The sequence below is a fragment of the Myotis nattereri genome (genome assembly GCF_964212035.1).
Source record: "Myotis nattereri genome assembly, chromosome: 6".
Taxonomy (NCBI): Eukaryota; Metazoa; Chordata; class Mammalia; order Chiroptera; family Vespertilionidae; genus Myotis; species Myotis nattereri.
This window is the reverse complement of record NC_138081.1, coordinates 26355955-26383332: the sequence shown is the minus strand read 5'-3', so window position 1 is coordinate 26383332 and position 27378 is coordinate 26355955.

The window sequence follows — 27378 nt, the reverse complement described above, 5'->3', positions numbered from 1 at the left end:
TTATATGGAAACATCTTATTTTGTTTATCCACTCATCTCTTGATAGACATTTATGTTTTCTAAACCCCATTTTGGTGTTTTTTTTCTCACCAAAATCTTGTTCTTAGTGCCACCTGCTAATTGTTTCATTTTCTTAAGCTTAAATTTCACTCATAATTTACCATACTACTTGGACATATAGTTTCTCTATACACTGTCATAAAACAAAAATATGATTTAAAGTCCCCTAAGTACATGTATATTTGAGTGGACAGGCAGGCAGAGAAGCAATATCTCAGACCTTACTTTCCTCCTACTCATCTATCTTCCTCCGGTGCCTCCCACTGGCTGAACCCAGCTGCAGGCAAGCTGACAGACAGACAGACAGATGATTGATGCAATCTCTACAGCTTGTCAGTGAGCAGAGTGGAGAAGCAAGGGCAGAGGATCTGGAGAGCCAAACGGAAAATATCCAGCACAGCTCCTGCTGCTGAGACTCAGCTTACAGCTGTTACTATTTATATTGGGGTTTTACTGACCCCGATGCAATCCGTACATGTCCCCTTTCTCATTCCCTAACATTCTTTCTATTCTAGTCCCTTTTGGCTCTGGCTTTTCCCCGCTTTTCTTCTAAATTAGCTTTCTGCCTCCAGCTGTGCTCACACTTCCCAAGAGTTCTAGCCATGTGTGAGACTCTCCTTGGCATGTGGTGGGGTTCCTGCTCTTAGGGGCACAGTGACACTATGTGATGGCTGAAGTTGTTTATTTCCCTCAGCAAAGATTGGTTTTCTGGAAAATTTCCCCCAGAGGATTCAAATTTCCATGAGAGCCTGGCTGGTGGAGCTTAGGGGGTTGAGCATCGACACAGGAACCAAGAGGTCACAGATTCAATTCCCAGTCAGAGCACAAGCCCAGGTTGCAGGCCCGATCCCCAGTAGCGGTGTGCAGGATGTAGCAATGGATGATGTTTCTCTCCCATTGATGTTTCTATCTCTCTCCCTTCCTATCTCTCTAAAAATCAATAAAAAATATTTAAAGAAAACAAAAATCCCCACAAATTTCCACGAGACTCTGAAGAATCTTACTGTGTTGTAGGTGACCCAGAAAGGGTAGATGATTAAAGAGAGTGGGGTGAGAGTCTTGTTTAGAAGCAGTGGTTTCCTAATAATGTCTAGCTGTTGCTGAAAATACTTTCTACATACTTTCTGAGGTTTGGAGACAAGAAAACAATATATGTTATTTTGAGAAATTCCATGTACAAGATCCCTTCTATTCATAAATTTCTTGGTTTATTCACTTGAAAGTATTATATCATAGTTTATTCTTCTGAGGAGGAGAAACTAGCAAACAAGGTTTGTTCTTTCAATTCTTTGAAGTTTGGTATTTGTACACTTTAAAGGTTTGGTGAATAGTCAGGGGAAATTCTGTATAAAAGGAAAATGTTTATCATGGGCAGCTATTTCCATTGGAAATGTCACCTCCTCCATTGAAAAAGGTCCTTGTGAGCTTGTCTTTTGTGAGCACCACTGTCCTTGGCCACAGAAATGGATGTTTCACACAGGTTGGGCCACAATCATAAAGTCCCATTCCTCTAGGGAAGTGGTTCTCAACCTGTGGGTCGCGACCCCTTTGGCGGTCGAACAACCCTTTCACAGGGGTCGCCTAAGACCATCCTGCATATCAGATATTTACATTACAATTCATAACAGTAGCAACATTACAGTAATGAAGTAGCAACGAAAATAATTTTATGGTTGGGTCACAGCATGAGGAACTGTTTTTAAAGGGCCAGAAGGTTCAGAACCACTGCTCTAGGGGTTGCCCTTTGATCTCCTAAAGATCAATAAGAATTCTTGGCTGGGTTGACATGCACACCCATAGGAGATAAGCTACTTCTCATCTGGGGTTGTGAAGCTGGAACTGTGTGAGCCTGTGGCAGCTGTTTGCAGTCAGGTTCATATCTGAAAGCAATAGAAACCCGCTTTGGATGATTTAAGCAGACATTTATGAAAATGTTACGGGCTAGCAGAAGGAATCCCCAGGATGGCCAGAGACTCAGGTACTATGTTCAACAACCAGGAACATGGCCCCAGATTATGCCCCAGGACAGGTCTAATGAGGACACCTTTGCCACTGTGGCTCAGCATGAAGCCCTCCCGCCTACTGAGCTGACATGAGCACAGGACCCAAGATACCAGCACAGGGCCACCCCAGGAACATGAGCTCGGCAGGGAGAAGGCCTCAAAGTTTCTGCTCTTTTTTTTTTTCCTCTCTCTTCTTTTCTTTATCGATGTCTAGTTCCAAAATTAGGACGGCTGTGTTTGGTTGGTGTTGTCTGGGTTACAGGCTTGAACCCCAGCTGCATAGGAGTTTGGGAAATCAAGCATCTGACATTTTCCCTCTTCTGCAATGGAAGGGCACGTGCCCCACCAAGACTTATGAGGTGGGAAATTCCCAAACAGAGAGAGGAGTTCCAGATGCTACAGAACAAAAGAATGATCAGCGCGATTACAACAGCTACTTTTCCTAGTCATGGGAGAACTGGTCTGCAGAATTCAGCCAAGGTGGAGAAGGAAAAGCCAAGAAATGAAGAGACAGACAAAACCCAGATGATATTATGGAAGCTTCTGAATCGAGATGTGCCTGAAACTTTTTAACAGAACAAAACACTGACCTATTTGTTTAAGCTGATAAATTCCCCCATTGGCATCAGTTACCAACTCCCTTCGAGTTGAGCATCTGTCACTTGTAAATAAGAGATGCCTGCCTTATATGGTGCTACTTTCGTTATTAGTGTTGAAATCATATTCCTGCTCCTTTATGGGGACATTTTTACTGAGTGTCCTCTGCCAGTGCTTTCTGAACACTCTCGACATGCTGGCACACGGACAAGCCTGGGTGAGGAGGAGAGAGCCACCCTGCTGTCAGCCAGCCTTATCCCGTGTGCATGCTGCCGCAGACAGCACTCCCAGCTTTGCTCTAACTTTTCTCCAGTCTCCTGTATTTTAAAGAATATTGTTCCCAGCTGGAGAGACTGTGAGAGCCAGATGTGTGTCTGATGGCAGGGTAAAGATGTCCACTTTGTCTCTAAAATTTGTAGATTTGTAAGAACAGAATCAGGGTTGAATCCTTCCCCTTCAGGAATTGGAATATCCAGGTGCCATGGAATTAGTTTTCGGGTGTAGGATGCATCCCAAGATTTATCCTCTGGAGGAATGAATACCTTGGAGTTGTCTCCTCAGTCCCCAAGGCACAGGGCATATTGTCTTGTCCCCTTCACCCCCTGGCCTCCCTATGTCTCGGGTCCACCCTGATCACAAGGAAACTCCCCCTAGCTCTGCCGAGCAGGGTCCTGGGGGTGGGTGCTGGACACTTCTTCCTGCTTGTCTGATGTCTTCCCTTCTCTGAAGGCCCAGGGGCTGGGGCCTTTAGGGCTTTGACCCAGAAGTGAGAGATCAAGAACTTAAAGAACTGAAAAAGGGGATCTCTAAGGTCTTGTTGGCATCCAAAAAGGTGCTCATTCCTCCTGAAAGGCTGAGACCCTCCCACGGAGAGTGTGGTTCTCTCACCTGGTGTCGCTGGGAGGTGGGACTGCAGATCCTACATGTCTCTGACACTTTGGGAGTTTGTGAGAACTGGGCCCTCAACCCAAACTGTCATTTCTTAGGGAACTGTGACCAATTCCAGGCTGCCAGGAGCTGGTAACTGTCAGAGAAGAAAGGATGATCAGGGTGCATGGGGTAAACCTGGGTTGGAGCGGAGGTGGGTGAGGCCTCTGGCCCCTGGCGTGGCCGGGAACTGCTGAGGCATTCACCACCATGATGCACCAGTCTGACCAGGATGCTGTCCTTTAACTGAGCTGATGCCAAGCATCCTTTAGGATATCCTTCCTTGCACCCCATCTCAGTGTACACATTCAGCCTCTAAATCCGCGTTCGCATTAGAATTTGCAGGGAAGCTACTGAGTAAATAGCAGATGCTGAAGAACGAAGTGGCGATACATTTTTAACTTTTCAAACACGGATGGCATTTCACTTCTCCTGAAGCTTCCAGACTCTGGAACATATCACCCTTGTTGGCTAGATTTCCCTTGGGACCTGAAGGCTTCCCGCAAACAGGAGTGACGGCCGAGCAGAGGTTGTGGTCGGCATGTGGCATGGCTCCTAGAGGAAGTGAAAGCAGGTTTGCACAATGACCCTTCAATTCTTTAAGGCATTTCCTTTCCCCATAACAACATTATATATTAATCCGATTAGGAATATGTAAATAAGCGGCCTCCTTCCTCTTAGTTTCATCTGTTGCTCTGCAAAATCTGTTCTTTCTCTGGAAGGGAAGGAACTGATGTAATTGTTCTGTGTGGAAGACAGCGGAGAGCCACGGGATCCCTGCCAACGACATTTCCTGCCAGGGCCTGCTCCTTCCCGCAGTTTAATTATGAGCGATTGTTTGGGCTGCGATGTGAAGAAATATTAGAGAATGGAAAAGAAGAAGAACAGAGCTCGGAATATTCTGCTGCAACTGATTCATGCTTTGGCACGAACTCTCCACTCGATTTTATACTTGAGCCTTGCGACGGTATCACAGGGAGCAACCTTGCCATATAAGCACATAAAGCCCAATTCCACGGGTTATTTTGAAAAGGTCCAAGTAAAAGCATGTGAAAAATGCAGGAATAACATTAGCCATCGGGTAGAGTTCTGTGTTAATCATGTGCGGTGCCTTCATGGAGGGCCGGAGTTAGTTTAAACCGGAGGTTAGCACCCCTATATTTAACTGGTGTGTCAAATTTTACTGCTTAGTTTTTATATATTTGACAAATCTCACATTTTACAGAAAGGCTCTGATTAGTTCTCACTGTGTGTGCTCAGGGAGGAACGGAAAGCCAGGGGAAGTTGAACCCTGTGAGAAAGGCTGGGAACAGACTTTTAAAAATATTCAGGTCTGAATCAGGCAACCCCAGAGCAGAAGTATCCCCAAGTGGCTGCTATGGGAGAGTGAATGGAGGCAAGAAAGAGTCTGATAGCAGACTCCGTGAGGGGCATTTTGTGTTTCTGGTTTTTTATTAATACAGAAAAAGACAAATACAGAAAAGCATAAAAAATAATTTAAAATAACCATGTATCCCATCCCCTGGAGACAAATCCTATAAGCCTTCAAGTCTTTTCTTATGCATGAATTCACACACAAGCATATATTTTTGGATAATTAACATTCAACATTAAACGTTCTGTAATAGATGTTTTCCAATGAAAACATATCATGAGCATTTCCCTTGCTTTTAATTAGAGGGAAACAAGTTTTAGTGGCTATGATTACATTGTGGTTGTATTAATTTGTATTTATTTGAGTATCTTTGAGGTTGAACTTTTTTTTTTTCATGCTTATGGCCATTTATGGAATTCTTCTTTGGTGAATTACCTATTCATGTCCTTTGCCCATATTTCTATTGGGGAGGGCATTGAATTCATCCAAATCGTTTTGAAAGCTCTCTCTCTCTCTCTGGTTAAACTTATTGACTCCTTTTGTCATGCATTGCAAATAGATTGCACATTTCTTTGCCTTCTATTTTGTTCAGGATTTTTTTTTGTTATTGACTTTTTTTTTGAGAGGAGCGGGGAGGGAGGGAGTGAGGGAGAGAGAGAGAGAGAGAAAGAGAGAGAGAGAGAGAGAGAGAGAGAGAGAGAGAGAGAGAAAGGTTATTTTTTGTCTGTATTCCTAATGAGTTCCTTGGAGTTGTCTCTTCAGTCCCCAGGGTATAGGGCTTATTGTCTTGTCCCCTTCACCCTCTGGCCTCCCTATGTCATGGGTCCACCCAGATCACAAGGAAACTCCCCCCAGCTCTGCCGAGCAGGGTCCTGGGGGTGAGTGCTGAACACTCTTTCCTACTTGTCTGATGTCTTCCCTTCTCTGAAGGCCCAGAGGCTGGGGCCTTTAGGGCTTCAACCCAGGAGAAATGAGTGAGCGATCAAGAACTTAAAGAACTAAAGAAGGGGTTGAACATTGACCAGAGATTGAACTTTGGGAGGACTCTCTAAAGAACTGAGCTACCCAGACAGGGCCAGGAATTTTTTTTAAATACGAAGATTTACATACTTATACAGTCACATATACAGTATCAGGTTTTTTCTTCATGTTTTCTTCTGCTGCTTTTATGCCCAGAAAAGCCTCTGGGTCCCAAGATCGGATACTTTTCACCCAAGTTTTCTTCAGTTATTTCATCAATTCAATTTTATTATTATTTTATTTTTATTTTTTAATATATTTTATTGATTTCAGAGAGGAAGGGGGGAGAGAGAGAGAGAGAGAGAGATAAACATCAATAATGAGAGAGAATCATTGATTGGTTGCCTCCTGCATGGCCCCTACTGGGGATTGAGCCCACAACCAGGGCATGTGTCCTTGACCGGAATTGAACCCAGGACCCTTCAGTCTGCAGGCTGACACTCTTACCCACTGAGCCAAATTGGCTAGAGCATTTAATGGATTCAAATTTACATTTAACTCCTTTTTATGTCAGGAATTTCTTTTGCTGTGTGATGTGCAGGGTGGTTTTTGATTGTCCATATTGTTGTTGAGTATTATTTTCTGTTTTGAATTGATGTATGTCTATTCTTATACCATTACCACAGTGATTAAATTATTACAAATTTATAATATGCCTTCCTATCTGAAGGTAAGACGTCTCTCTATTGCTTCTGAATTTCCTTAGCTATTTGTGCCAGTTGAATTTTTTCCATGAATTTTAGAATTTAATCAAATTCCCTTTGGAAAAATTTCCCCTTTAGGAACATAATGCTTTTCTCCATTTATTTAAATAGTCTTGTATAGTCTTCCTAGATATTTGTAATTTTTTCCACATAATTCTTAACACAGATAGTCTGTGAATAAAAAAGCACTTCATTTAATTTTTTAAAAAAATAGTTTGTATGCAAATAGAACAGAATAACTGATAATTTCCTATTGTACAGGTCACCCATGCACTATGGAGATATTCTGAACATTCAGAGAATAGAGAAGAACTATTTCTAATATCTGAATATATCAAATCAGATATTTTATAAAAATAAAAAGATTTTTCTTTTTATCAAATATGTCAAACAAGATCAGGTATCTAAAGCTCTCTATAATGTAATGTGTTTACTGAAAAATTTCAATAAACTTTCACCTTACGATCTTGCATATTCAATCAGAAAGTGAAAACTATCATCATATAAAGGACTTATTTTTTCTTTACAAAGCTATCAATGATTAAAATAATTTTTTAACTTAATTGAATGTTCTTAATTGAGTCAATGGGGTCTATTACCTTTAGTTAATAAAGATGACCGAAGCAATTAATTCTTGATATTCAGCTAATAGTTGATATTTTGGATTTAAACCTAGTACTTACTTGGATTGACTTCTAAATGATTTGTACTCAACCTAGTTAATTTCCAAAGATGGAAGAAAATACTGTGCTGCCCATTCTACTGATAGAGTCCAACATAGCAAGTAACAAACCAGATTTATACTAGAGGAATTACGTTGGCTTTTTTTCATCCAAATAGTCATAGTTAAATAAAATGAAGGTATACCAGCTCATATTTGAAGACTGTTGTGGACAATTAAAAATTCGAGAATTGGGAATTTCCCTTCCTCAGCATTACTGAGAATATGAACAGGAAATACCCTAATGACCCTCCCTGACAGGGGATTAATGGTAGGAAGTGACCTTGAAACTACTCTCCCAAGAAATATAAACACACTTTCCCTATCAGCCAAAGGCAGATAATTCTGAAACAAAGGAAAGTGTAAATGAATTTTAATGGGAGTGAGAAGAAGAGAGTGTGGAGTGAGGACTTGCTTCCAACTATGACCAACTGCAATATTAATCAAACAACAAAGTCATCCCTGCCCTGCATGCACACTTCTGCACTCTTAACCAAGACTTCCTTTCAGCTAAAAAAAAAAAGCAAAGAAGAAAAAGAAAATCAAACCATTAAGTATTAATTTTTCCACTGCAATAAGTGCAGTTGGATATTTCATCATCCACCTAAAATTACTATGAAAAAAAAGTCATTTTATCTCTTCTTGATTAATCCATATACTAAACAAAATCCCTTTAAAGGCTATAGATTCAGATATTTGAAATTTTATTTTTGTCTAGTTCATAAATCAGAAATTATAGAACAAATGATGGAATAACATAGAAGGGTAAGATTCTTCTAGAATAATTTATCTTAATTTTTAGAATTATTATACAATAAGAAAATACAAATACTCTGAAAATACCTACCCCCACCCCCACCTACTGGGTCAAAGGAGAGATTGTTAAGCAATTCCTGATTAAAGTGTTGAGATTAGTACACATTGGAGATGCTTCATTTCATTTCATAGTTTTTTTAAAAATAAAGCAATTGTACTCAAATGCTCATGGTTATTTATGATGTACTTTAAAGAATTATTTCACTTCCAAGTAATAGGAGACTCTGGATGAATGGACTTACTAGTAAACGATAAGGGTATTGGTCATCTCACATTATGAGATGTATAGTGGTGTTTGCTCCAGAGCAAGGTTATTCATTGGCTTGGCCATCTAGATTATTTTTCTGTTCTGGCGTTCTCAGGGTATTTGTAAGGGATTGGTCATCTCCTCATTGTCTCAACACATTATTTCCAGACACAAAATTAGCCTGGAGAAAATTGTGACTGTTTTCTCCTACTCCTGTTTTTTGAGAGGGAGAAAACATTTTCCAGAAGTCTTCCCCTCACATCTCATTGGCCAGATCAGGGCCATGTGCCCAGTCCTGATCAATCACTGGCAAGGAAAATAAAACAGCCATTGCGGATTTAGACTAATCAGGTTTTCTACTCTGAGTCACATGGGGAAGTGACAAATAAGCAAACAAATCTGGGATTCTACCAGCAAGAAAGACAGAGAAGGCTGGTTAATAAACAACCAGCCTCAGAGAGTGATTTCCCACACATCATCCATGCTGAGTAATCAGGGAATAGTGGCATTTTTAATCATTTTCAAATATTTTAATATCAATGTTAAGTAAAAGGGAAAAGCTAATAAGTTCACATATTTCTGATATGCCATTAAGCTTTGTAATTATCTGTAAGATCATAGACACCTTATGTAATTCTTGAAATTTTAAACTTCTAATCTAGATGTAACTTTGAGGAGATTTAATTTTTTTGTTAAGTAAATTAAGATAGAGTATCTACAAGTGGGATTTTAAAAGATTTTTTTCATTGAGTTTTAGAGAGAGGAGAGAGAGAGAGAGAGAGAGAGAGAGAGAGAGAGAGAGAGAAACATTGATGTGAGAGCGAAACATCAATTGGCAGTTTCCTGCATGCCCCCCATCAGGATCGAGCCGGCAACCCATGCATGTGTCCTGACTGGGAATCAAACCAGCAACACTCCAGTGCAGGGGACAAGACACAACCAACTGAACCACACCAGCTATGACTACAGGTGGGTTTTTAATAGTACAAAGGACACCCCACAACTTTAGAAGTGCAATTCGTCTCCCACGGTTGACCACTTCTCCCTCTAAACACAAATTAGCCCAGTGGGAATGAAACCTCTTACAAGCTATTGCTTCACCGGTTGCTAAAATCACTGTACTCTTTTTCTTGCCATGAAACAATTTTCCACTCATGGTACCATGGAAACACTCATCTGAAGAAACCTGCATTTGTCCTTCTGAGAGGTGTTGGCCTAGAGTTCAAACCAAATACCATCAACCTAATTGCTCCTGCCACATGGTCTCAGGAGTGAAGAATTCTCCCTTTGTTTGCAACCTGACAGAGGGCAGAGCTCCTCAAGATATATTGCTTGCAAGGGAAGAGAGAAATACGACTTTACATGACATCCTCCTCTTGGTTAGTTGCTTTTTTGGCACCGCTTGGTTATACATTTGGATGCTGCTACATTTTTAAAAAACATAAGTCTTTTCCAGAGGGAGCAGCCCATTCTCCTTTCTGATACTCAGCTTCTGAGAATTGACGTGATCTCAGCCAGACACTCGTCAGACTTTCCTGCTGTAAGACCTGACTGCCCAAGGTCCAGTGGTCTCCAGTGCGCAGAGAGGGGTGTCATTGGAACGCAGCATAGGCTCGGCTTTGGCGAGGCTGTGCCCTAATCACGGTTTTGTCTGATAAGCCAGACCGTCTCATCTTTTAGTCCTTTTTGTACTTCCATCTTCCCTGCTGTTTCGGCTTTTGTCTCTGCATTTTGTTTTATGCCTTTCCTTCCTTCAAATGTGATTTCAGGAAAGGAATCTAGTAACTTCAATCACATACAGGGGTAAATGCTAGAAGGTTAGGGACACATTTGTGTTACTCCTTCCCTTGAATTTTCAAATGAGACAAATTGCTAATCGTGACATTTAGTCTTCAGTGAAAGCCAGGAAGAAGGAATTTATTCTTTTCTTGCTTTCTTTTTTAGGGGGTGGAATTCTTCCTGGGAACCTCAAAATCCTCTCATACCCCGAGGTGCCTTCCTAGTATTAGACAGGGGGCTGTGGTGAAATGAAAACAGACCTGGAAAGGACTGAGTGTTATAGATGATGTACAGGTTCAGAGTCAAATCCATCAGATCAATGAAACTGCTCGATGGCAAACCAGCCCCACCCTCCCCCTGCGCAAGGCTCTGACAAAGGAGCTGGGAGAACATTTACCACCATATTGGAGCTCATGGCCTTGTAACCTTGGGTGGTCTTCTGGCCTTGGCGAACTAGACTGTTGGGAATAAATCTGACTAAAGTAGTTATTTGAATAAACTAAACTATTAGGAATATTTTAGAAAATCTGAAACACCATATTTATATCCTACATACAGCCAAAGCAGAGGGGAGGCGTCTTACCTTAAAACAGCGGTTCTCAACCTTGGCTGCACATTAGAATCACCTGGGAATCTTTTTAAAATCCTGATTTCTGGGCCTCATCCTCCGGAAATTCTGTTTCTTTGTTATAGGGTGGGACCGCAACATTAGTAACAAAGAAACAGAATTTCTGGAGGATGAGGCCCAGAAATCAGGATTTTAAAGATTCTCAGGTGATTCTCATGTGCAGCCAAGGTTGAGAACCACTGCCTTAAAACATTCTAAGAAAAAAAATAGCAAAACCATCAAATGAAGAGGGAGAAAAAAGATTCAAGAACCAAGAAGTTAAAGGGTCAGAGTATATGCCAGAAAATGATTTTTATTAAACTGTTCTTTGAAGGATAAACCTTAGCACTTCCCTTTAGAATCAAGAGCCAGTTGAGGGTACACAGGTCTTATTATCTCCATTGTTCATTAGGAGAGGGAAAAAATCCTCGCTCTCAATTCAGGAACCTCTCATGGAGACTTTTATATGGGAACTACTGAAGAACACAGAAGATGAAGTGATTTATTACTGGTGAGTCATTTTGGGCAAACAAGGATAGCTGTTTAAGATTATTAGAGATTTGAGAAGGTTGGGGAGAGGGTTTGTGGTGAGTTGTAATTGTTTTTTCCTGATAAATTTGACTCAACTCTTTAGATATGAAACAGTCTCAGATTTAATCCAGAGGTTAAAGGAGATGCCAGAATTCATTTGAAGAACCTCAAAAGATACGTTTTCTGGAATCATTATCAATAAAGCAAGATTCTAGAGAGATAACATATGCCCCCCACATCCTCTCTTGGGGAAAGGGTTTTACACAACCCCACAGGGCTTTCAGAGTATTAATTCACCAGTGACTCAGAAACAAAATACTTTCTTGAAACTCATATAGTCCCTTGTTAGAAGCCTGAAAATCTGCCCAGTAATATCCATGAGAGATCAGACCACTTCTTTTTCTGGGGGGTCTTTAAAGGGAGAGATACCATCTAGCAAATTGGGTAGAATAAGATCTGGGCTGCTTTTACCTTGTAATCTTTATTCAGGAAAAAGCAAATTGTAGCCCCAAAGCCGCCCAAGGGAAAATTAAAGGAACCGAGGTCAGCTGTCTGAGAACCAGGGAGGCTCTTGCTGCAAAAAGCAGCGCAGCACAAAGCCCCTTTCACCAGCTGCTCCCATGGGCCAGATGGTTTGCTATGGGTGGAGATAAGTGGGATTTATGGGAGGGGTCTCTCCAAAGGGTCTAGCACACAATCCCCTCTCCTGGTCAGACAAGGGATCTCATTCATCTGTTAACAACATCCAGGAGAAAATGGCGCTTGAAGATGGTATCTGTGAGAAAGCATTGTTTGCTACTGAAAGAGCCTGCTTGTTTCCATGGAGGCGGAGGAATCACCGGGGCTTCTCATTCTTGTCTGTCTGCCTCTTCTCTGAAAGGTCGCTGCCTAGATTTTCTCATTTAGAGCACCTGACTGTTTCTTCTGCCAGGCCCCATTAGTACCCCCTCGATGGCTCCCTCTGCCAACTAGAAATAATTTAACATCAAAAAGCTCAGCGTCAACAACCCACTGAGAGAGACACATACTCCATCAAAGATGTAGATACTTGTTTTGTTTTGTTTCATTCTAATGAAATTACACAACACTCACTATGCTTGTAATGCATTTATCTTGGCAGCCAACCTATTGAATACTTGCTGATTACATCAACTATCAAATCTGATGTCCGGTGCAAACTATGAGCTAGTCCAGGTCAATCTGGTTCAAATTATCTGCTCTATTCAGTAATTATCTTTCTATTGATCTAATTACTCTTCTGAGTTGTCACCTATTAGCAATATAGACATTGCTTTTAAGTCAGAGGTTCTCAGATTCCTGCAGTAGTTTTCATCCTGGGAAGGCATAGTCGCCCCAGGAGTGTTCGGAAGTGTGTGTGTGTGTGTGTGTGTGTGTGTGTGTGTGTGTGTTGGGCATTTTGGATTGTTCTGATCAGATTTTAGTAGACAGGGATCAAGGATGTTAAACACCCTACAACAAGTAGGAGAGACCTTTCCAGTGAAAGACTCCCTCACCCAAAATGTCCAAGGTGAGTACAAATGGAGAAATATTGCTCCATAGCTGCCTCTCAGACCCAGGTGGGCTCCTCCTTAGGCATTCCACTCATCTCCACCTGCAGCAAATCTGAAACACACAACGAACAGGTAATGCCACAGGTGATCAACCTCAAAACCACTCCCACAACGAACTGTGCTGCAACAGAGACCACCGAGCGTAAAGTCAAAAAGACCTGTACGTAAGTCTCCTAACACTTGCCAGTGTCTTAGCCCCTGTATACCTCGGTTTCCGTATCAGTAAAATGAAGGCATAAAAGGTATCTCACATGGCTATCAGCCTGAAAATAGATGACTGTGCGCTCACTTTGTAAATAAGAAAGATCTGTGCACATGATACCTATTATGTTTATTTGGCCTGTTGCTTCTGCTATCTGTGACATTTCTTTAGGACAAGGACACCTAAATCTGATCCCCATAAGTTCAAGAAAGTGAGTCCTTGGTCTTTCAAAACATGCCTTCATTTGTTAGTTTAGGGATGCCAGTTTGTTCTCCATTCAGGGTTACACAGAATAGCCATTCCTATTTCATGAAAGGATGCCCCAGAGAAGGTACAGAGGCAGGACTAGTCTCCTCTGGCCTTTGGTGAAGACCAGCCCTGTCAGAGATTCAGGGTAGAGAGTCAAAGGCGTTAGGGGAGAGGCAAGGCTATGGTAGTAAGCCCTGGAGACTCACTTGAGGGGCAAGGTGGGGCAGGGTGAGTTTCAAGGCTGTTCTGCCCTGTGAAAGAATTATAAAGCCTCTCAGTAGGCACTGATCTGGGATCCAAACATACAAACACCTGGGGACTTGCACAGTGATGAGGGAAGTCTGCTGTGGTCCTTGATGGGAGGGCGGGGGGCTGGGGGCCTAGCAGGTGGGAGTGGAAAGGGTGGATCCCTGCCAAGCAATAGTGCTTAAAGGTCAGAAGGTGGGCGCTCTGGGAGTGGGTGATGGAAGAGATGAGTGAGTGGTTGAGGGATCAAAAGGTACAACATTCCAGTTATAAATGAGTCCTAGGGATGTACTGTGCAGCATGGTGACTATAATTAATAATACTGTTGCTAATACTTAGCAACTTTGCAAGTTGCTAAGAGAGTAGATCTTAAAAGTTCTCATCACAAGAAAAAATTTTGTAACTATGTACAGGGGTGATGTTAACTAGACTTATTGTGGTCATCATTTTACAATATCTATAATAATAAAGGCATAATATGCTAATTAGACTGGATTCCTTCCGGATGACCTTCCAGACAAAACAGGGGCTGCGAGGGAAGCCTGGGTCCCCGGTGCCTGCTGGTGGCTGGAGGGAAGCCAGTGCCAGCTGCTGGGGGAGGAAGGCCTACTCTTGCACGAATTTCATGCATCGGGCCTCTAGTATACAAATACTGAATCATTATGTTGTACATTTGAAAACTAATATGATATTATATGTCAATTATATCTCAATTTAAAAAATCAGCAGGAATGGGAGGAGCTATGCCCAAAGGTAAAGTAGGAAAGTGTCTTGGTGGTGAGTGAATAGGGGAGGGACAGTTCTTCAAGGAGAGGCCCAGATGGAATGTCAGTCACCCAGACAGGGTGAAAGTCAAACCGGGATTCCTTTAAACCCAGAGTCACTGCTACTGTGAATTAGTAAACATCCCAATAGTTTATTTTTTTTTAAATGTATTTTTATTGATTTCAGAGTGGAAGGAAGAGAGATAGAAATATCAATAATGAGAGAGAGTCATTGATTGGCTGCCTCTTGCATGCCCCCTACTGAGGATCAAGCCTGCAACCCAGGTATTTGCTGGGAATTGAACCGTGACCTCCTGGTTCATAGGTTGATGCTCAAACACTGAGTCACGCTGGCAGGGTGAAAAATCCCAATATTTTAGACCATTAGATCCTTTAGAGATCTATAACCTATGTTGGTCTATATAAAAATATGGATCTCCAATTATCAGCTTGATTTAATTGACAAAATAGCTCATTCATTTAAAAATACACAATTATTATAGAAAATGATAAAACAGAGATAAGCAAAAATATGGAAATTTAAGGTACTCATAATCCCACCACAGAGTGATAACCATGATTAATATTTTGGTAAATTTCCTTCATGTGTTATCACTGTTATAAGTTTTTTTTAAATAAAAAACTGAGGCCACGTTTTATATACTCTTTTTTTTTTTTTTTTTACTTGCAAGACTATATCTTTCTAGTTTGTCTGAGTTTGCCACTCATCAGTGTTTCATCATCTGTAAAAGCAGAGGGCCTCTGTGGAGTGTGAGGTCAGGCAAGGACTGCCAGGGGCCAGGGCTCATTGTGTTCCGTTACCCGGAGGCCTGATTCATATCCTCTCAGTGACCAGGAAGGTGGTGGTTCTTGATGGGAGGCCAAACGGCCAGTGGGCCAAAGGAAAAGGTTACATCTGCTGGCAAACAATGCTCGGTAGCCTTGTGGGCGAACCATGGCCACTCTGAGCCTTGTTTCCTTGTATGGGCTTATTAGTACTGGGATTTTTAGAGTCTTTGAAAAGATATTGGTCATCTTTCTGTTGTTTGTGCTATAGAAAAGCACATCTACACACACAAAATATGTAAAAATCACTCATAATCCCATAGATCAGAAACTGCTATGAAATGTTTGATGTTTGTGCCTTAGTCCTTTGTTCTTCATTTAAAATGATCCTGGGGTAGCTGTTATGGAAAGCAGTATGGAGTTTCTCAAGAAATTAAATGTGGAACTGCCATTTGACCCAGTGATCCAACTTCTAGGAATATATCCTAAGAAACCCGAAATACCAACCAGAAATAATATATGCATCCCTATGTTCATAGCAGCACAATTTACAATAGCTAAGATCTGGAAGCAGCCCAAATGCCCATCAGGAGATGAATGGATAAAAAAAGCTGTGGGACATTTACACCATGGAACACTATGCAGCAGTAAAAAGAATCTCTTACACTTTGAGACAGCATGGAGGGACCTGGAGAGTATTATGCTAAGTAAAGAGAAAGATAAGAATCATCCCATGATCTAACTCATATGCAGAATCTAATGAACAAAATAAACTGAAGAACAGAATAGATCCAGAGACATAGAAGTGTGGAACAGACTGTGGAATTTCGGAAGGCGAGGGTGGGTGGGAAAAGATTAACCAAAGAACTTGTATGCATATATGTATAAACCATGGACACAGACAATAGGGTGGTGAAGACTTGGGGAGGGGGCGGGAGCGGGTTAGAAGGGGTCAGTGGGGAAAAGAGGGGACATATGTCATACTTTCAACAATATTTTAAAAATAAATAAATAAATAAATAAATAAATAACATGATCCCACCAACCAGAGATAAACGTGTTGACATTTAGATGCCATTATTTTTTTGAAAACCGAAGTGTGATCACTCTGCTTGCAGTTTCCTTTTCTCCCTGTAACAAACCAGCATGAGCATTTCTCCCAGGCCAGTGGCTAGCCTTCTACATCATTTTGCATGAATACCTGGGACTTTATTGAATGTAATTTAATAATGGAAAATGATATCTTATCATTGACTATCTTATTTTCAACTGTATATTTATTTTCAAATAAGGTTTATCACATTAGAAATAAAGTTACACATTTGAGTTAGTGTATCTTGCATTTCTGGTTGGTCTTTTTCAGGTCTTTGATGTTCTCACTAATTTCCTTAACATTCTCACCAAGTTCCTTGAGCATCCTTATAACCATTGTTTTGAACTCTGTATCCAGTAGTTTTCTTGCTTCCATTTCATTTAGTTCTTTTTCTGGAGATTTCTTCTATTATTTCATTTTTGACATGTTTTTTGCCTCCACATTTTGGCTGCTTCCCTGTATTTGTTTTTATGTATTAGGTAAAACTGCTAATGAAGAATTTTCAGGGAATCAACAGTAGAGTAGAGGACACTGAGAATCAAATCAGCAAAAAACACCCAATCAGATGAGCAAATGAAAAAAAGAATAAAAAAAAATATGAAGATAGTGTAAGGAGCCTCTGGGACAGCTTCAAGTGTACCAACATTCACATCATGAGGGTGCCAGAAGGAGGAGGAGGAGAGAGAGCAAGATATTGAAAACATATTTGAAGAAATAATGGCAGAAAACTTTTCCCACCTGGTGAAAGAAATAGGTATACAAGTACAGGAAGCACAGAAAGTCCCAACCAAGATGAACTCAAAGAGGACCACACCAAGATACATCATAGTTAAAATGCCAAGGGTTAAAGACAAAGAATCTTAAAAGCAGCAGGAGAAAAGCAGTTAGTTACCTACAAGGGAGTGCCCATATAACTGTCAACTGATTTCTCAACAGGAACTTTGCAGGCCAGTAGGGAGTGACAAGAAGTATTCTAAGTGATGGAAAGCAAAGACCTACAAAATTACCCAGCAAAGCTCTCACTTAGAATTGAAAGTCAGATAAAGAGCCTCACAGACAAGAAAAAGCGAAAGGAATTCATCACCACCAAACCAGTATTACATGAAATGTTGAAGGTTTTTTTAAGAAGAAGAAAAAAAGATAAAAATATGAACAATAAAATGGCAATAACTACATATCTATCAACAATTAAATCTAAAAATAAAAATAAACAAACAATGAATCTAATGAATAAAATAAACGGATGAACAAAATGGAACCAGAGGCATGGAAACATGGAACAGACTAATGAATCTCAGAGGGAAGTGGGGCAGGGGAGGCAGGAAGAGATTAACCAAAGAATTTATAGGCATATATGCATTACCCATGGGCACAGACCATAGGGTGGTGAAGGCCTGGGTGGGGTGGGATCTGGGTGGAGGAGGGCAATGGGGGGGGGGGGATTGAAGGGGTTGCATCTGTAATGCTGTCAACAATAAAGATTAAATAAATAAGCTAGGCAAATAATTGTGTCACCTACAAACAAAGTCATGATTAATAAGTGCCCTGGTATTCGTGTATGAGACAGAAGCCTGAGTTGGAAGAAATCGGGAGATGGACATGTGGTTCTGCTATTGAAGGACTTAGTTTATTTACTGTAACCGCTTATTTTACACTGTAGGAGCCTGAGACTCAGCAAAGCTAAACCACCTGTCCCAGTGACATTGCAAGCAAATAATAACTACAGGTTTCCAACTTCCTGTCTAGTATCCTTTATCTGGTTAATGTTTAAATTCAATAGTCTTAGATCTAAAAATGAAATAAGGGAAGAGAAAGGTGGGGTTGCTGCTAATAATTCCAGCATTCTATCTACCTGAGGCTTAGAGAAATATGTTTTTGTTATTCAAATGTATCTGCGTTATTTCCGAGCATTGGTGCCTGAAAAGCTGCCATGGCTGTTTGCTTTCTTCACCCCACACCATTTTCATTTTAAACCTCTCCCATGCCTTTTAAATTCATGCTGCCAGCTTTGTGCTGACATTTTTACCTGTTGCTATTTCATTGTCCTGTGGCCTGTTATTTTAGTTTCCATGTCTGTGAACTCTTACTGCCACATCACCTGTTAGTTCTCAGGTTCACAGCACTTATCATGCCAGGGATTTTTTTTTTTTTTTTTTTGTATTTAATAAAAGGGCCTTTTCATGTGTTTCATCAGGTTTGCAGTATTCTCGCGCACATCCCGAGTCGGCAGCATTGGTTCTCCCTGACGCTGCAATTCCACTATTGTAACCTTCAGAGGGGTCCAGTCACCACTCCGATGTGAAGCCAAAACACAGGTCTGGCCCAGCACACCCGGCCTATTCCCTCTTCGTGCAGGTAACACACACCATCCCTTCTTTGTCGCTTTTATCAGTCATCTGCCCTCTGCTTTCCTGCCACCATCTCTTCCAATTCCAGGAGAATGATTTAAAGTCCTATGAAAAAGAATCAGTGCTACAATATCACTGTTGTCATTCTTTTGGGGATAATCAATAAATATTCATTTATTTATGTGCTTATTTACAATGCAAATAACATTATTCATTGGTGTTCTGAGCACATTCTGTCTTGTTAGTTTATGTTCCTCAGTTTGCAATGACTTTATATTGAAAGAGGACCACAGATTAGATTACAGAATATGTTTCATTTCCTTTGATGTAGGCCTCGGCGTGACTTCAGAGGCTGGCAGTGTTCTTTGTCTTGCTTTTCAGACTCAGATAAGAGAACATCAATCTTGCCAAGGATCCTTCTGCCAAAATCACCCCGTTTAATTTAATAAGCTACATGGGTAGGACTGGAAGTCTTTATCTTTATAATATCCAATCCTAAGCACTACTGAAAAATGGGAACATAACTCATAAAGAGAAATTTGGGGGTGTGCTCTTTTCGAAAAACCAATGACAAATGTTCTAAAACCTAATATTTTCAGGTTTTAAAATTGTAACTTTATTCATTAATATAATAAAAGACTTAGAAGACATAAACAGAAAAGCAAACACCCGAATTCCATGATCTGACTTGAACTAAAAAAAAAGGAAGAAAGGTATTCAGAGGTGCTTTGCTGCCCTCTAGCGGCCCGTCATTTCAACAGCACAGATGTGGCATGGTGGCTTATTTTGAAGGGGCCTTGGAGGTCTTTTCCAATTCCCAGGCTTTATAGGAAAGGAAACCAGGTCCTGGGGTCCTGTGACTGATTCAGACTGCAGGGACCATAGTATTGTAATGGGCAAATTTACTGGATGTTTTTACATATGTATACATATCCTATCTAATAAAAGAGAAACATGGTAATTAGCATACGTCCGATACCCTTCCCATTGGCTAATCAGGGCGATATGCAAATTAACTGCCAGCCAAGATGGCGGCCGGCAGCCAGGCAGCTTGAAACTAACATGAGGCTTGTTTGCTTCAGTGACGGAGGAAACCAACGTTCCCCGCCTGCCTTGCCGGCCTCTGAGCTTGCAGTTTGAAACATTGTTACAAATATAGAAGCTAAACAAAACCCCAGAAACCTGCTTTCAGCTAGCCGGGATCTCAGAGCTAGAGTTGATACAGAGTTTCAATTATAGAACCCAAACAAACCAGATACCTGCTTTCAGCAGCAGAGGCCTCAGAGCTGGAGCCGGAGCTAAAGCTGGCCCAGAATAAAAAAAGAAAAAAGAAAAAAAAGGAGCAGTTGGGAGCTTCAGTCACCCGCCAGCCTGAAAACAGCCCTCAGCCCCTCACCCAGACTGGCCAGGCACCCCAGTGGGGACCCCCACCCTGATCCAGGACACCCTTCAGGGCAAGCCAGCCAGCCCCCACCCATGCACCAGGCCTCTATCCTATATAGTAAAAGGGTAATATGCTTCCCAGCACCGGGATCAGTGGAGCCACGAGGCCTCCCAGCACCGGGATCAGCGGAGCTGAGAGGCCTCCCGGCACCGGGATCAGTGTAACAGGGGGCAACGCCCAAACCCCCTGATCGCCCTGCGGCTCTGTGTGTGACAGGGGTCGGGGCCACAACCTCCCTATCGGCCCTGCTCTGTTCGTGACAGGGGAAAGCGCCCCAATTCCCTGATCAGCCCTGCTCTGTGCCTGATAGGGGGGAGCTCCCCAACCCCCTGATTGCCCTGCGGCTCTGTGTGTGACAGGGTGTGGCGCCCCAACCCCCTGATCGGCCCTGCTCTGTGGGTGATAGAGGGCGGCGCCCCAACCCCCTGATCCGCCCTGCTCTGTGCGTGACAGGGGGGAGCTCCCCAACGCCCTGATGGGCCCTGCTTTGTGCGTGACAGGGGGCAGCGCCCCAACCCCCTGATTGGCCCTGCTCTGTGCGTGACAGGGGGTGGCGCCGCAACCTCCCCATTGACCCTGCCTTGAGTGTGACAGGGGGCGGTGCCCCAACCCCCCAATCGGCCCTACCCTGAGCATGACTGAGGGTGGCATCGCAACCTCCTGATCCGCCCTGCTCTGTGCATGACAGGGGGTGGCGCCCCAACTCCCCAATCGGCCCTGCTCTGAGCCCGACCAGGGGCTGCACCTAGGGATTGGGCCTGCCCTCTGCCACCCGAGAGCAGGCCTAAGCCAGCAGGTTGTTATCTCCCGAGGGGTCCCAGACTGCAAGAGGGCACAGGCTGGGCTGAGGGGACCCCCCTCTCCCCCGAGTGCACAAATTTTTGTGCACCGGGCCTCTAGTGTATAAATAAGATATATACACCCATATGCATGTATATATGCATACACACATATAGCAGGTGCTCAAATAATGTTTCATTCAACCTAACTCTTGTTGATATCAATTGTCCTATTCTAACACTGGTTTTATGAAATGCTATTTTGCCTAAAGTCACAGAACCTATTGATGACAAGTGAGGACTTACTCTTTTTCTGTGTATATATGCTCATATATATTTGAACTGGTTTTCAGAAAATAACTATTATCAGGAAAAATTTTCTACAGTAATTTTGATGTGTAGTGAGTGGAAATATTCTAATAACTTATTTTGAAATTGAATCAATAATCAATTAAAATTTGCATTAATTCTATGAAAGTTTTAAAAAAATTATTCAGTGTAAGTAGAAAACAATATTAAAAGAATACAAAATGTGCTTTCCTTGCTATTCAGAAGGGACAATACTCCACATTTACTGTTTGTTTAAAACAAAGATTCCACACACATTCTTACACGTCTGTTTATCCATTTGGCCATAATAGATATATTTTTTTGCAATTTAAAATATTATTAATAAATGTGACTTCTTTTCCAGATTATTTCAAGATTTTAGATCTTTTCTTTCCTTCTTTAATTTATATTCTTTGAGTAGTTTTCCTGATTTGTAGCCATGTTTGGGGGAATTTCATATTCTAATGTTCTTCCTTTTCTTTCTTTAAATTCCAATGAGACTTCATTAAAAGTATTAGAAGCATAATGACATAATGAGTTCTAGGCATGTAAGCTGGTAGAATAGAGTCATTTTAGGTTCTAGTTCTGTTGCCCTGCCTGCCTCCTTACACTGTTGGATTGGCCACCACATAGATAGGATAGCTGGTGAAAGAGGAAAAGGGAGGATGTGGTTCAAATTACACTTTGCAATCATGACTTGAGGATTCAAATTCACAAATGAAATTAATAGCTTAGAGAGGACATTAACGTTTAAGTTATACTATAGCATCCTCTGGCTCACATTTGAATTGGAGGACTTTTTTACTTAATAAATGTGAAGATGATCCTCAAATGTTGTCTCTTGATTCAACCAGACTAGAGACCTATAAAATTGTAACAGCATCTACAGTTTGTTGAGAACAGACTAGGTGTGAGCCACTGTATTGGCCTTCTCTGCATTGTAATTCCTCAAATATAGAACAAATGTCAGGTACATCATCATTTTAAGAATCACTAAGGAATTTAAAAATATGCAATTGAAGTATTATTAGATGCTTTAATGTCACACAGGATTTTCTGTTGCATACATACTTAAAAAATTGTTTTGGACTTAGCTAAACAATGGTGTATTTAATCATATATCACTCTTGTGCATACATGAGAAAGAAAACATAAGCAAATTCAGTTGGTTGAGGAATTCTTAAAAGTTTTTTCTTTTCCTTGCTTGCAGAGTCTATTTTTATTGAATCACTTTTTGACTCAGAGTTGCTGAGGTTCTTGTTTCTCTATTTAATATTGTCTTCTGTACCTTGAGAATGCAGATGACACAGCATTTCTTACAGAAGGCTCCCTTATGACCTCTGGGATTTCTTTCCTCGCTGCTGACACCTGTCTGCAAGGCTGGGGTGGTGCCTTCTTGAGAGGTCAGCAGAAGGCTTTCTTTCAGACAACTACCAGGACCCACACTCCTTCCTTAAATGGTTCTGAAGTGGTCTAGACTGAAAGTGGAGTAGTTGCCAGGCGTGCCCCCAGGGTTGGTTCCTGCAGTGGCCTGGTGAGGACAGCTGGATTGTGACTGCTTCCTTGCTAATAGGGTTTTAAGATGCTGCAGGTTATAAGATACATTCCCATTCTGGAGATGCTCAGATGTGGGAGAATCGTGCTTTTTCAGTTCAGTGAAGTGTGGTGTGCTGCCCTTTAATCTTCAGTGCAACTCTGTGAGGTAGATATGATTCCCTCTGATTTCCAGTTCACTCAGGAAAACTATTCAGAATACAGAAAACAGACTTCATGAGAGGGATGGATGAGTTAGTCCTTCCATAAGTAACTAGAAGAACTGAAAAGTGGTTGTACCTGTTCACTTACCTGGCATCAGGTTTCCTATTTATAGAGAAACAAGTTTATTACATAGGGAGTATTCAGAGGACCCAGAAAAAAATTTCACAGGTACTGCAGATTTTACAAAAGCACTGATAAAATGTAAGTGGCTTTTGGTTGTGATTTCTGAAAAACAAATAAAGAGGCATTCCATAATTTTTTCGGCATCATATCCTAAACCCAAATCATTAAAGTTGCCATGATTGATTCAGGATCATGACCACTGGGTACTTGGTGTTATTTCTCTAAATGGGCAGTGGGTCTTCTCTACGGAGAAATTTTTTCTTCAGTAAAGACACAAAAGCCTTGCCTGGCAGGTGTGGCTTGGTTGGTTGAAGCGTAGTCCGGGGCACCCAAAAGTCTGGAGTTTGATTTCCAGTCAGAGCACATGCCTTGGTTTCACATCGATGTTTCTCTTCTTTCTTTTCCCCTTCTTCCCTCCTTCTAAAAACAAAACAAAACACACACACACACACACACACACACACACACACACACACACACGCACGCGCGCGCAAAAGCCTTTTCAGAGGGAAGTGGTTCACAGCAGGACTTGGTGGCTAAGCGATTTATCCCACTGAAACAAGAATGTGTCAACAAATTCCCCAGGCATGCTCCAAGGCAATGCTGGAGGAATGTAAGCTGCTAGCAAGCTGTCAACATCTGGCCACAGAAGAGACCTCTGATGAGGAAATCACATTGTTGTTCCATAAGGCAGTCATTATTTTCCATTGGCCACCTTTCAGGCAGTGCCCCTCTGATGTTATTACAGAGACAAGGATAGAAGCCCCCCAAGCCCCCCCCCAACCCCCCGGGGGGATGTTTGGCTGAGTCTGTGGACATTTTTGATTTGCAGGCCTGGAGGTGGGTGGTAGGGTACTACTGATATCTAGTGGGTAGAGGCCAGGGATCCAGCCAGTGGCAGGACAAAAAAATTATCAAGCCCCAAATGTCAGCGGCGCTGAGGTTGAGATTCCTGGGCTTGTCCCCAGTAGTTCTTCAGCTCCCACAAATAGTCTTTCATCTGGAAAGCCTTCCTGGGCTCCTCTTCCGTGGGCTGCACAGTGCCCTGCGCTCATCACCTTCACAGAGTTTCTCTCTCTGTTCTGAAATCAGCCGCACTTACTGACCTGTCTTCACAGTATACTGGAAGCTCCTTGAAGATAGGGAGTTTGGTTTGGTCACTGTTATGTCCTCAGACACACTGGCATTGTGCCTGAGTACTTTACATCGTTTCAAATGGGTGGCAAAAATCCAATTAGAGCTAGTTTAGGGAAAATAAAGAATCCCAGGAAATGTTGAAAAACCTGGCTTTAGCAGGGTCAGGGTTATAGCTGGAGTCCAGGAACAATGAAAGTTGGCAAGTCTTTCTCCCTGTCTCTTGTCTCTGCTCCTCTATGTGACCTGCAGTCCTCCTCATGATGAACATGGCCATGGACAGTTCTTGAGTTCTCAGTCTCATGGCTGCCTCCCCTGAAGGGGAATAGGCCCCTCTTTTGGGGTCTAGTTAAAAAATTCTGAGGAAAGGCTGTTTCCCTTGTTGGCCACCTTGCGTCAGTTGTCCATCCTGAACTATTCAATGGTGGACAAAGCTAAAGGCAAGAGAAGTTTCTAGAACAAGAGGCATGTTGAGCAGGCAAAGCATAGGTGTCCACTGCACTGAAACATGGTAAATCCTCAGGGATTATCTCTTTAGCGATTGAATATTGAAAAGCTCAGAGGAACATAACATGGGCCAAGCTACTTACTGGTAGAAGAACCTCCAGGGACCTCTAACTTTGATGGGAAATAAAATTTCTGATAAGAGGGGATGTGGTTGCCTGGCAAGCATGTGTTTGAGGGAAGGCTTCTATAAATTGGGGCTCTTTTTTTTTTTTTAATTGTTTTTTATTTTTATTTTTATTTTTTTAATTAAATCTTTATTGTTCAGATTATTACATTTGTTCCTCTTTTTCCCCCCCATAACTCCCCTCCTCCCAGTTCCCGCCCCACCCTCCGCCCTCACTCCCCCCCCACTGTCCTCATCCATAGGTACACGATTTTTGTCCAGTCTCTTCCCGCATCTCCCACACCCCTTCCCCCACCAAGAATAGTCAGTCCATTTCCTTTTTATGTCCCTGATTCTATTATACTCACCAGTTCATTCTGTACATCAGATTAATTATTCACTTGATTCTTAGATTTACTTGTTGATAGATGCATGTTTGTGGTTCATAATTTGTATCTTTACCTTTTTCTTCTTCTTCTTCCTCTTCTTAAAGGATACCTTTCAGCATTTCATATAATACTGGTTTGGTGGTGATGAACTCCTTTAGCTTTTCCTTATCTGTGAAGCTCTTTATCTGACCTTCAATTCTGAATGATAGCTTTGCTGGATAAAGTAATCTTGGTTGTAGGTTCTTGGTATTCATCACTTTGAATATATATTTTTTAAATAAATTTTATTGATTTTTTACAGAGAAGAAGGGAGAGAGATAGAGAGTTAGAAACATCGATGAGAGAGGAACATCGATCAGCTGCCTCCTGCACATCTCCTACTGGGGATGTGCCCGCAACCCAGGTACATGCCCTTGACCGGAATTGAACCTGGGACCTTTCAGTCCGCAAGCCGACGCTCTATCCACCAAGCCAAACTGGTTTCGGCGACATTGAATATTTCTTGCCACTCCCTTCTTGCCTGCAAAGTTTCTGTTGAGAAATCAGCTGACAGTCATATGGGTATTCCCTTGTAGGTAACTGAGTTTCTTTCTCTTGCTGCTTTTAAGATTCTCTCTTTGTCTTTTGCTTTTGGCATTTTAATTATGATGTGTCTTGGTGTGGTCCTCTTTGGATTCCTTTTGTTTGGGGTTCTCTGCGCTTCTTGGACCTGTAAGTCTATTTCTTTCACCAGGTAGGGGAAGTTTTCTGTCATTATTTCTTCAAATAGGTTTTCAATACCTTGCTCTCTCTCATCTTCTGGCACCCCTATAATTCTGATGTTGGTACACTTGAAGCTGTCCCAGAGGCTCCTTACACTGTCTTCGTATTTTCGGATTCTTTTTTCATTTTGCTTTTCCGGTTGGGTGTTTTTTGCTTCTTCGCATTTCAAATCTTTGACTTGATTCTTGCGCTCCTCTGGTCTGCTATTGGGTGTCTGTATAATATTTTTTATTTCAGTCAGTGTATGCTTAATTTCTACTTGGTTCTTTATCACAACATGGAGGGTCTCGTTAGATTTCTTGTAGATCTCATTAAGTTTATCGGCAGTTTCTAGAAAATTATTGAAAGACCTTAAAAGTGCGGTTTTGAGCTCTATAGCCTCCATTTCTGTCCTGTTTCTTTGTCTCCGCATTTTTTATGCTTTCTTGGTGCACCCCCTTGTGGTCTTTGTGCGAAGTCTTGTTGTAGTTAAGCCTTGATTGTTGTCGGCAATACTGGGGGTGATTTGACCTCCAGGCTAACTGGCTATGAGATTCAGCTGTGTCTGCAGTGGGAGAACTTCTGTGCTAGATCTCTAGGGCGGTGCTAATCTAGCCTTTGCCTGAGGCTATCCGGCAAATGGCTCTGTGCAGGGCTTGGGCGGGGCGGGTCCCAGAGGATCAACAGGGCGGGCAGAGTGAGCAGTTATGGCTGCTCTCAGTTCCGTCCCTAGGGGCTCTGCCTCACAGAGTCCCAGCAATGACTGCAAACCTCGGAGAGAAAGCTGCCTTCGAGTTCCGACTGAAGCCAGACAGTCCCGCTTCTCCCGTTTGAGTCTGGGTCCCTAGAGACTCGCCAGGATCTGGAGCTCAGAGTCCAAAACTCCCTCCCGATTGAAAACAACAACCACGCCCTCCGCGCCAGCCCGCTCCGCGAGCGTACTCCGCACCTGAGTATTTCACTTCAGCACTGCTCCTCCTCTGAGTCTGGGTATGATATTCTCTTTCCTTCTAGTTGTAGAATTTCCACTCAGCCAGCCTTCCTGTGGTTCTGGATGATGTCCGTTCCATCTTTTAGTTGTCAAATTGGGGCTCTTTGACCCCAAATCCCTGAAACTTTACTTATTAGTTTAATGATAACAGAAGCTTTTTTGGCTCATATAACTCTGAAGTCAGGATAGATCAAGCTGCAGGCATGATTAGACTTTCAATTTATATCTTTCCGTGACTTAATTCTGTGTGCAGACTGTCTCCATATATTGGGAAAGATGGCCATAAGAGTCCTAGACTTAACATCTTTCCAGTTTAGCCATGAAGAAGAGAAATGTCTCATATGTCAATACCCGAAAAGACTCTAATTGACTTTTTGGGGTTGAGACCAACACTGATCAGTTCCTGTGGTTAGGAGAATGGAGACTGCTGACT